The sequence below is a fragment of the Penaeus monodon genome, unplaced genomic scaffold (genome assembly GCF_015228065.2).
Source record: "Penaeus monodon isolate SGIC_2016 unplaced genomic scaffold, NSTDA_Pmon_1 PmonScaffold_4960, whole genome shotgun sequence".
Classification (NCBI taxonomy): domain Eukaryota; kingdom Metazoa; phylum Arthropoda; class Malacostraca; order Decapoda; family Penaeidae; genus Penaeus; species Penaeus monodon.
The window spans coordinates 869-10,000 of record NW_023659842.1 but is presented as its reverse complement, the minus strand read 5'-3'; the positions used below and the strand labels follow the sequence as shown (position 1 = coordinate 10,000).

General features: G+C 33.2%; 1 pseudogene; it reads left to right on the top strand.

The window, feature by feature from the left end:
* Nucleotides 1–214: 214 nt before the first annotated feature.
* On the top strand, nucleotides 215–6,514 carry LOC119571060 (annotated as a pseudogene).
* Nucleotides 6,515–9,132: the final 2,618 nt, after the last annotated feature.

Here is a 9,132-nt window from a genome sequence, read left to right as displayed (position 1 = left end):
ATTATTTGGTGATAGATTACAGATGGGTTTTCACGCAGAATCATGCAGGAACAACCTCCTGAGCCCAGGTTTTAGGCTTTAATAGGCAATTGTGGCCGGTATCTCCACTTTCTGTAGATTAATTTTTATTCTTAGGAGTATTGTTTCATTGTTGCCATATACCTTGTTTTCTAATTTTAATGTTTCCTTTTTCATACCATGAAGAAACCAAACCATGACAGGACAAGGGCGCATGTTACAAGACTTCTTGGCCCTCTTGGTCCTTAGCCCATCCCAGGCCTCACCTGCACTCCTGAGTTGTCATTCTTTTTTTTTTTTTTTTTTTGATGGAGCAAACTTTCCACCTCAATGATGGGAATTACTAAGCATTGGGTTTAGGCGAGGGAATTTCACTGACATTACTTGAAGATTGGGTGGAGTATGACATGAAGTTACATCGTGTGTTTATAATAAATTTTATGGATATGTGTATGTGTGTGAACTACTTTATTGATTTTTTTTCTATAAACGGTAGTTGTATAAAAATAGACATCGCATAATGATGTATATGATAATAGTTATTAGCAGTTGTCATTATATCACATTGACATTCACATAACGTCAATACACAAACCTTTGTTTTAATTAGTACAGCAGCAAGTCCAGATAGTTAATATTTCTTACAGACATAATTTTAATACCATAATTATGTACCGTAGACCTGGTTTTTTTTTTATCCTACTCCAAGATGTTTCATTAAGCAAGAATGCGCAACCTGTTTCAGATGGGGATACCTGGAAATAGAAAACTCAAACAGCCTATCCAGACACGATTCAGGCATACGCGGCTGGCTTTGCTGAGGGTGCTTCTTTCGGGACATGATATTACAAGTCATAAAAGGTAGTAACCTGGTCTGTAGTGTTTTGTTAGTAGACTAAGGATTTAGTGATTAAACGTATCTTATTATATGAATTTATTGACAAAGATATAGGAGGTAGTTCTGATTCAGTTATGAACTATATTATGAATGAGAGAGGGTGTATCAACAGTAATGTTCTGAGTATGTTTTTTTAATCTCATATTGCAATTCTAAATTCCTTGTCTTTTTCTTTTATTGCCTTCTCTTTTTCTTTGTTGATCCTCCCCCTCTTTTCTATAGCAGCAACCTGTTGATACAATTGTCCATTACTTTTAATGTTTAAGCAAAACAGCAAGTTTGAGCTATCGTTTTCTTCTGATTTTTTTTTTCCAGGAAACACCTTAGAAGGATTTTGTGGAATGGAGTCACAAAAAGTTTTGTGACAATCTAGGGGTTTTTGAAGAAGAAATTCAGTGGATGAGTCATGTTGCCCGAAAAGACAGTCTTGTCCAGGGTTATAATGTAAGTGGAGAGTAGAAGCCAACACAATAGTTTTTATGATTAATAGGGAAAAATAGAATTAACTTCCCTGATTATATATTCTAAAGTTATGTGAATTTTCTTTTAGTTTGGATTATTTTTGACAAGTGTTACGTCTTTCTTGCAGACTTGATATAAACATTCATGAATACTTTTTACTTAAATGCTCTCCAAACAGATTGAATCTCTCCTGACCCAGTTGAATGGGGTTGCAGATGGTACCGCAAGACTGGAAAATTTCCTATACCAGATGAGGCTATTTTGTAAGTATTATTACATATTTTGCAGCTGTTGGTCACTGATATTTTTTTTTGTGTTAATGAGATAGGGATGGTGTGAAGATCAGGTATAAATATTTTCTTCTCTCCTCCTCCACAATCTTTTTCATTTTTAACTTATCGTTCATAATCCAGACTGGTTCTTTTCACTCATTATTATTGTATTTCTTAAGCGTATTTTTTTCATAACTCACTCGAGTCATTTAAAAATCTCTCTTTCAATCCTTTTTCTTTTATTCATTCATTCCTTCTCCTCTTTCATTTTTACCTGAAGGTGGATGAACCTACCTCGGTGAACGAAAGGACCTGGAATCCGACTTGGATCCTAGAATTGAGCAACATGACCATTAAGATTTTGTCAAGTTCAGGACGGGACTTTGGGGGATGGAACACTGCTATGCTTTGTCAAAGTGCTTCCGGGCAACACAGATCTCTATGTCACCAGTCACCTGGAACACGTAAGAGTTTGGGGTTTTTGTGGGGGTGAGAACTTGTTAGAGGTATTTTTTGCTTTTATTATCATTATGATTTTACTAATTAGTATTAAATGGTATATGGTAGGAAGGAAGGATAGTGAAGATTGAGTAAAAAGGGAAAAAAGGCTCTAATACTTTATTCATTTATGCACATGTTTTCCCTTTCTTCATTGTCTTTCTTTTTGCTAGAAGGCTTGGTTATAAAGAATTTGAGGCCTGTCCAAAAATATAAAATCCAAGATAGAAATTGACTGAAATATAAATGAGTAAAAAGATAAGCGATATTTGTGAGGACTTCCTATGTTCTTTCAACTTTTGTATTCAATTTTTCATGTATTTCTTAATTCCAATTTTTATCGGATCTGAAAATAATCTTGTCAATTTCCAGTTGCATTTAGTCTTGTTATTTCTTCAATGAGTTTGGGTATCATAATCCAGTTATCTAAACTAAATACAAAAAAAAATAAATATTCAACATCAGGTACCAATCCATGCTAAAGAGCCCAGAAAAATTACATCTGTACCTTCCGCCGAACGGGATCATCTGACCCTAGTGACCCACTATCCCGGCCACACCGTTGCATTCTCATTATATACAGGAAATCCTATCATCTGGAGATGACTTCTACATCCTCTATCAGGGACTTACACTCTGGAAAACTACAATTGGAAATGGCCAACAAGCAATGTGGAAGAATGTCACTGCAACTGGAAGAGGTTTAGCTGGATGTTTGTTGTGGGTCTTGAGTTTGTTCGAACCTCTTTTCCTGAGTTCTCTGATTTTACAGAGGTTCCTGAACTTCTTTCCTTTTTTTTTTTTAATCTCCTTTAAACATTGAAGAGTTATGTAGCCAATTCTTTCTCTTTGATTTTGCTGGGGCAGAGCTCAATACAAAGTCTCAGGCCAAAATTCCTCTGCCAATGATAAGTTTCAGATGTATTTCCCTGTGGTTTACTGGGGGGAGTCTTCAGTAGCATAGTCGCCCAGTGAATTAGACATTCAGAAGCCACTCCCAAAAGTTCATAGTAAATTGCTAATTAGGCAATCTTTACCTATTTCCACTAGGAGCATGTAATTCCATTGTAATTTTGGTTTTTAAATTGTATTTATACATAGTGACTCCAAAGTGCTCAGCCACCAAGGATGTCAATTAGGTGACTTAGCTGATTTCCTATTTCTAGAGTTGTTTTTTATTCTAAGGCTTTTAATATGATTCGGTATTATGATTATCGTAATGTTATTAACAATACTAATCGTGAACAAAAAGTAAAAAGATTCCAACAATGTAGCAAATGGGGAAACAGGCAAGATAGATAAGAGTAATAATTGAACTCCTTGGTATAAACCTCCGTGACCCAGCTATATGTAAAACATAGTAAATAAACTTAATAACAGTGGACATGATCATGTAAGTACATACCATCCCAGTGGCAATGGGTTGATTGGTAGTCCCCTGTAATTGCTATATTATGACCATGTTTGGATAGGACCATTTTGACCACAGCAGTGGCTTACAAGTTCTCATAGGATCATAAAAGTGAGCATAATCTAATTACAACAATAGGTTTAAAGTTATTTAAATTTGTTATTCTTAGTGCTTCTGCCTTTAGTGTTTTTTGCTATTTAGGAAGCGGTCTAGAGATTGCTTTTGTCATCAGTTTTCATATTACTGTACTATTCCGTCTTCTTCTTCTTCTTTTTCTTCTTCTAATAGGAATACATCAAACATTTATAAAACTCAAAATATAGATATTATCATCTTCGGGAATCTGTTGTCCATTTAATCAATGAAGTTCAAGGGGAAAGTATTACTATAATGTGATCAGTTTTATAAGTTATTAGTTTATTTACATCTTCCTATTTGCAGTATTACTTAAATAAATTTGCTATAAAGAATATGTTCACTAAAGATGTCATTGCCTGAGTTTTTAGTTTATTCTGGTGTCTTGGAGGTTGCACAAATCTCCTTTGGAAATTCTGCAATCATTCTGCTTGATAATTTTATTTGTAGCTGATGGAATGGATGCTGACCAATTGTGCCAATCGCTTAGCCACAGATGGAAAGAGGATGGGCACAATTTCTTCTCCATGCATAATAGTGGAACTACAACAACCAGTGGAATGGTGGTTGATTTACAAGCTGTTTAAACCAAGGAAAAACGATCAGTACAGTGGATAAATATGCCTGAGCATGAAATAATTTGATTATTTTAATTGCCCAAACATAAGATGTACCTTTTTTTGTAGTGCCTTCTCATGAAGTATTGCATGCTTTATACAACTACCCTAGAACCAAAACGTTTTTAGACATCTTAGATGTTACCATTCATTAATTTTGTTTCTATCTAATCATTTCCTTAGACCTAATACATTATGGGTATTGGAGCAACTCCCAGGCATGGTAATGCGGCGAACAGTCTCAATCCTACGTTCTCAATCTTAATGGCCAAAGTTACAATGTCCATCTACCTGAGATTCTTCAACATGAGTGGGGCTCCTGCCATGTTAAACGTTATGGGGACTGAGTTCACGTATGATTAAAACCCCAAGCAGCCCTGACGTTTCAAGAGGGACCATGTGAAAGTAAAGACCATCCGCTCCATGATTAAGCTGATGCGCTACAATGACTTTTCAGCAGACCCCCTCTCACGCTGCAACTGCACACTCCATTCAGTCGCCGAGAAGCCATTTCTGCCAGAATGACCTCTCAACCCCAAGATGGGACGTACCCCTTGGGCCCTGGGCAAAGGTCAATCGGGGGGTACAGACATGAAGATGACCACTTCGAGCTATGGCCCGCAGTCTAAATGTTTTTGGCTGTGAATTGTTCGAATTATGACCAGCAACAGTTTTCAGATGAGGGTGAGCAGGATTTTGCAAAGGACACCCTCACTAGGACACCCTAGATGCATGGCTTTCCCTGTTATTGGACATAAAGGGTTTGGAGACATCAAGTGGACATTGGAATACAGCTTCAAATACTCACATCTGAAGCATGTAAATGTATATATTAAATTAACATTTTATAGTAGTGTTTGCAAAATACAAAGTTAGCTTGGATGGTCCAAGAATAAACTGTGATACAAGTTGTGATGCTGTACATTTTGGGTTAATTAAAGTGATCTCTCTTTAGATGATTTCCCTATCAAGAACATCAGAATGGAAATACACCTTGATGTCAATGAGAAAATGTACTCAATCAATAAACATCCAACCAGTAAGCAAGAAGTGAAAAATTTCAATTGCTTTAACAAGTGTCTTAAAAATTACTTCACCTGAAATATATAGATCCGTCTCTAATTGATATCCCAGTTATATCTAAAAAAAGTAATGTGAGATAAGATTACGATTTACCAAAGTAACATAAACCTAAAATAAAAAAGTGAGAAATGGATATGAAGAATATCTCATGACATTTAAAAAGCTGGCCCGAGGGATATTGTCTATATAGACGTGACATGAAAGTATATTGTGGAACACGATAAAGAAATAACGATGTACATGAAACGTTTATATTCTACTGCAAAAGGAAACTCGGCTTTTACTTACAAAAGAATGATATTTACTTGAAAAGTAATATCTGGTATTGGGTGAAGTAACGAGAAGACCAAGGACAGGACCGAGCGATTGCTTACTTATGTAATGGCTGACCCACCCCCAATTCTTGTTCGTCGTCGTGGTGCCTGGGCGGCCTAAGAGAACGAGCGGGCTCGCATCAATGTAGTGATGATCACCCCTCTGCCTTAGACTCATCCTCGCTTCAACTGATTTTCCTTGGCCTTTCCTCTTCCTTTTCTTTCTCGTCTTCAACCCCTTCTTCTGTCCAATTACTCTAATCGTTGATCACCTTTACCCTTTTCGCCAAAAATACTTGATAAAACAATCCCAAGCCTACCCTGAGCTGTATTTTTAATACAACGCTAATGACCTAGATGTTTGACGCGGAGGAATTTTCAGATAAATGAATAAATTCCAAATAAGGAAAGACATTCTTGCTTGTATATATTTTGAAGTTTCGTTAAAAAGTCAAATTTTTTTATTAAGTTTACCAGATGCGTAGTTTGAGGACAAGGTTTAGTTGTGTTTTAAATAATTAAAGGGCCAATTAACACCATCAGAAATCAGGACGAGTCTGTCAAACCGTTGCAACTAAAGTCTACATAGACTAGTAAAGACATTTTCTTTCGCAGAACTACAAAAATACCCAACTCCTTATGGCTGTTTATGTCATTTACAGAGAAATGGACTTTGTTTTCAGCGCTAGTACAGATTCCCCTAATACTTACGGATCACATCTCATTTACTGCGTTGGATCCAGCCAAGTCAGACCCTTGCTTTGCGTGGCATCTAAGACTACAAAGACGCATAACCTAAACGTCAGGTGAATATCGATATCTGCAGATAATATCATTAGTTATGAAAACTTAGCTCGCACAGCTTATTACAAGGTCGATATAGCAACGCAACACAAAGAAGACGAGTAAACAAATATATGTAAAAATAACATACCCACGTCTTCCTGGACATTTAAAAAACGGCAAGGGATGATCGAACGAATTTATCAAGCGGGGTTGTTCTCCGTAGGGTTACGAACACCCCACCCCCCACCCCCCATACTCGTGTCCATCCCTCTTGGAATCATCAGAGAGATTAGAGCGCGTTCGCCTATCGCTTCCCACCCGAACGAAAAGACAAATGATAAGAATGATGATAGTATTGTGAGCAACCACTACTACTAATGATAAATGATGATTGATGATGATGATAATGATATGATGATGATAATGAATTGATGATGATGATATGATATTGAAGGATGTGGATAATAAAATAATATTGATTGAGTAAGCAAAAGAATAAGTGGGAATGATGGTAATAATATAAGTTAATAATACATTAGCTATAATACATAATAAGAAGAATAAAGAAGAAGAATAATTAATATAGGATAATAAGAAAAAATAATAATGATTGAACGAAACGAGACAAGAGGAAGTAGTAAACAAATGATAAGAATGGACACTAAACAGAAAAAGAATGATAATAAGGAACTTGAGAAGGAACCAAATAATAGGGAAATTAAGAATGAGGGTAAAGAATATAAGATCAATGGTAATAACTAACGGGAGAAACAGCATAGCAACGGAAGTTCCCACAAGAGAAATAATAATCAATGCAAGAATTAAACCAACAAGAACCATAATAATAACGAAGGAATAATGAAAGAATAATAAGATAATAGAGTAATAATTAGATGATTAAGGAGAATAAGAAGGAATAAGAATGAATACAGGAATTAACGATAATATGAGAATAAATAATAAAAACATTTCTGGGAATCAGTCGGTGCGTGGGGGATTCGGTCCAGGGCGGCAAGGCTACGGATGTATTTTTTTTTTTGTGGAATCACCTTGCCTTGGACCTCGGCCCTAGCCTCAGCCTAATTTTTGGTCTTACCTCTCCATTTCTTTTCCCCTCTTCTCTCATCCCCTTCTTCTGTCAACTTATCCTAAATGTTAAATACTCTTTATCCTATTTCGCCATAATGCTTTATCATAATGCATAGACCTTGATATCTTGTACATTATATTGTTTTGCAGTAGCACTTTGGAAAGCCACAAAACATCACTTTAGGAGCCAAAAAAAAAACAACTTCTTAACTGAGGGACTTCCGCTATCAAGCCCGCCGGTAATGACATTAGGGTTGACGCAGGCAGAAAAAGGTTCAATACATAAAAAACTAAATACCTTGCACATTTAATTCCACCTCTCTTCCCGTACTCCTATTACCCCTTCAGTGCGATACTTACTTAGATAGTGTAGCAACATTAATCATCAAATAACCCTCTCTTTACCCTTTACTGTTATAAATAATAATGATCAAATAATAATAAAATAAAATAATGATTAATAGCAATAATATAATTAATAATGAAAATAATATTAATGTAATAAGATAATAGTAACAATGATAATAATAAGAAGAAAGAATGATTGCACAATGGTACTATAATAATAATAATAATAATAACAATAATAAGAATAAAGAACTAATAATGATAATGATAATAATAATAATGATAATCATAATAAACAATAATAATATTAACAAACCATTATGATAATAATAACAATGAAAAAGAAAAAAAAATAGTGATGACAATACTTATTTGTAAAAAATGATGAAGATAATAATAATAATAACAATAATAATAACTAATAAAAAATAATAATAATTAATAAGATAATTACTACAACTACTAATAATAATAATAACAACAACAAAACAACAATAGTAGTGAGTAGTAGTAATAAAAATAATAATAATAATAATAATAATAAAATAAAAAATAAGAAAACAGAATAAAAATAATGAAATGAATAATAAATAATAGTGAAAATTTATGATAATATAATCGAAAACGAATTGATAAGAATATATAAAAGGATAAATAACATTAATTAATAAAAGGATAAAAAATAAAGAAAAAACGAGAAAAATAATAAAATTGAAAAAATAATTTTGATGAATAAAAAATAAAAGTAGTAAGATAATAAAAATAAATAAAAAAAAATAAAGTTAAATTAAAAAAACAGAAAATAATAAAAAAATAATAATAATAAAAATAATAAAATAATAATAAAAATAATAAAGTAATAATAATAAAAATAATAAAATTTTAATAATATTAAAAATAATAAAAAATGATGACGATGATGATGTGAAAAATTTTTGATGATGATGATGATGAAATAACCAATTAAAAATAGTTAATATACTACTACTACTATACTATACTATAAAAATAATAATAAAAAAAATACAATAATAAAATAAAAATAAAATAATAATAGTTATCTTTTTAAATAATGATAATAATGAATAATAGTAGTAAAAAAAAAAATGAGGTGGTAAGAAATAATAAAATGTTAAAAATAAAAATAACAATGATAAAAAAATGATGATAATAAATTAACAATATTACAGTATTGTTAATT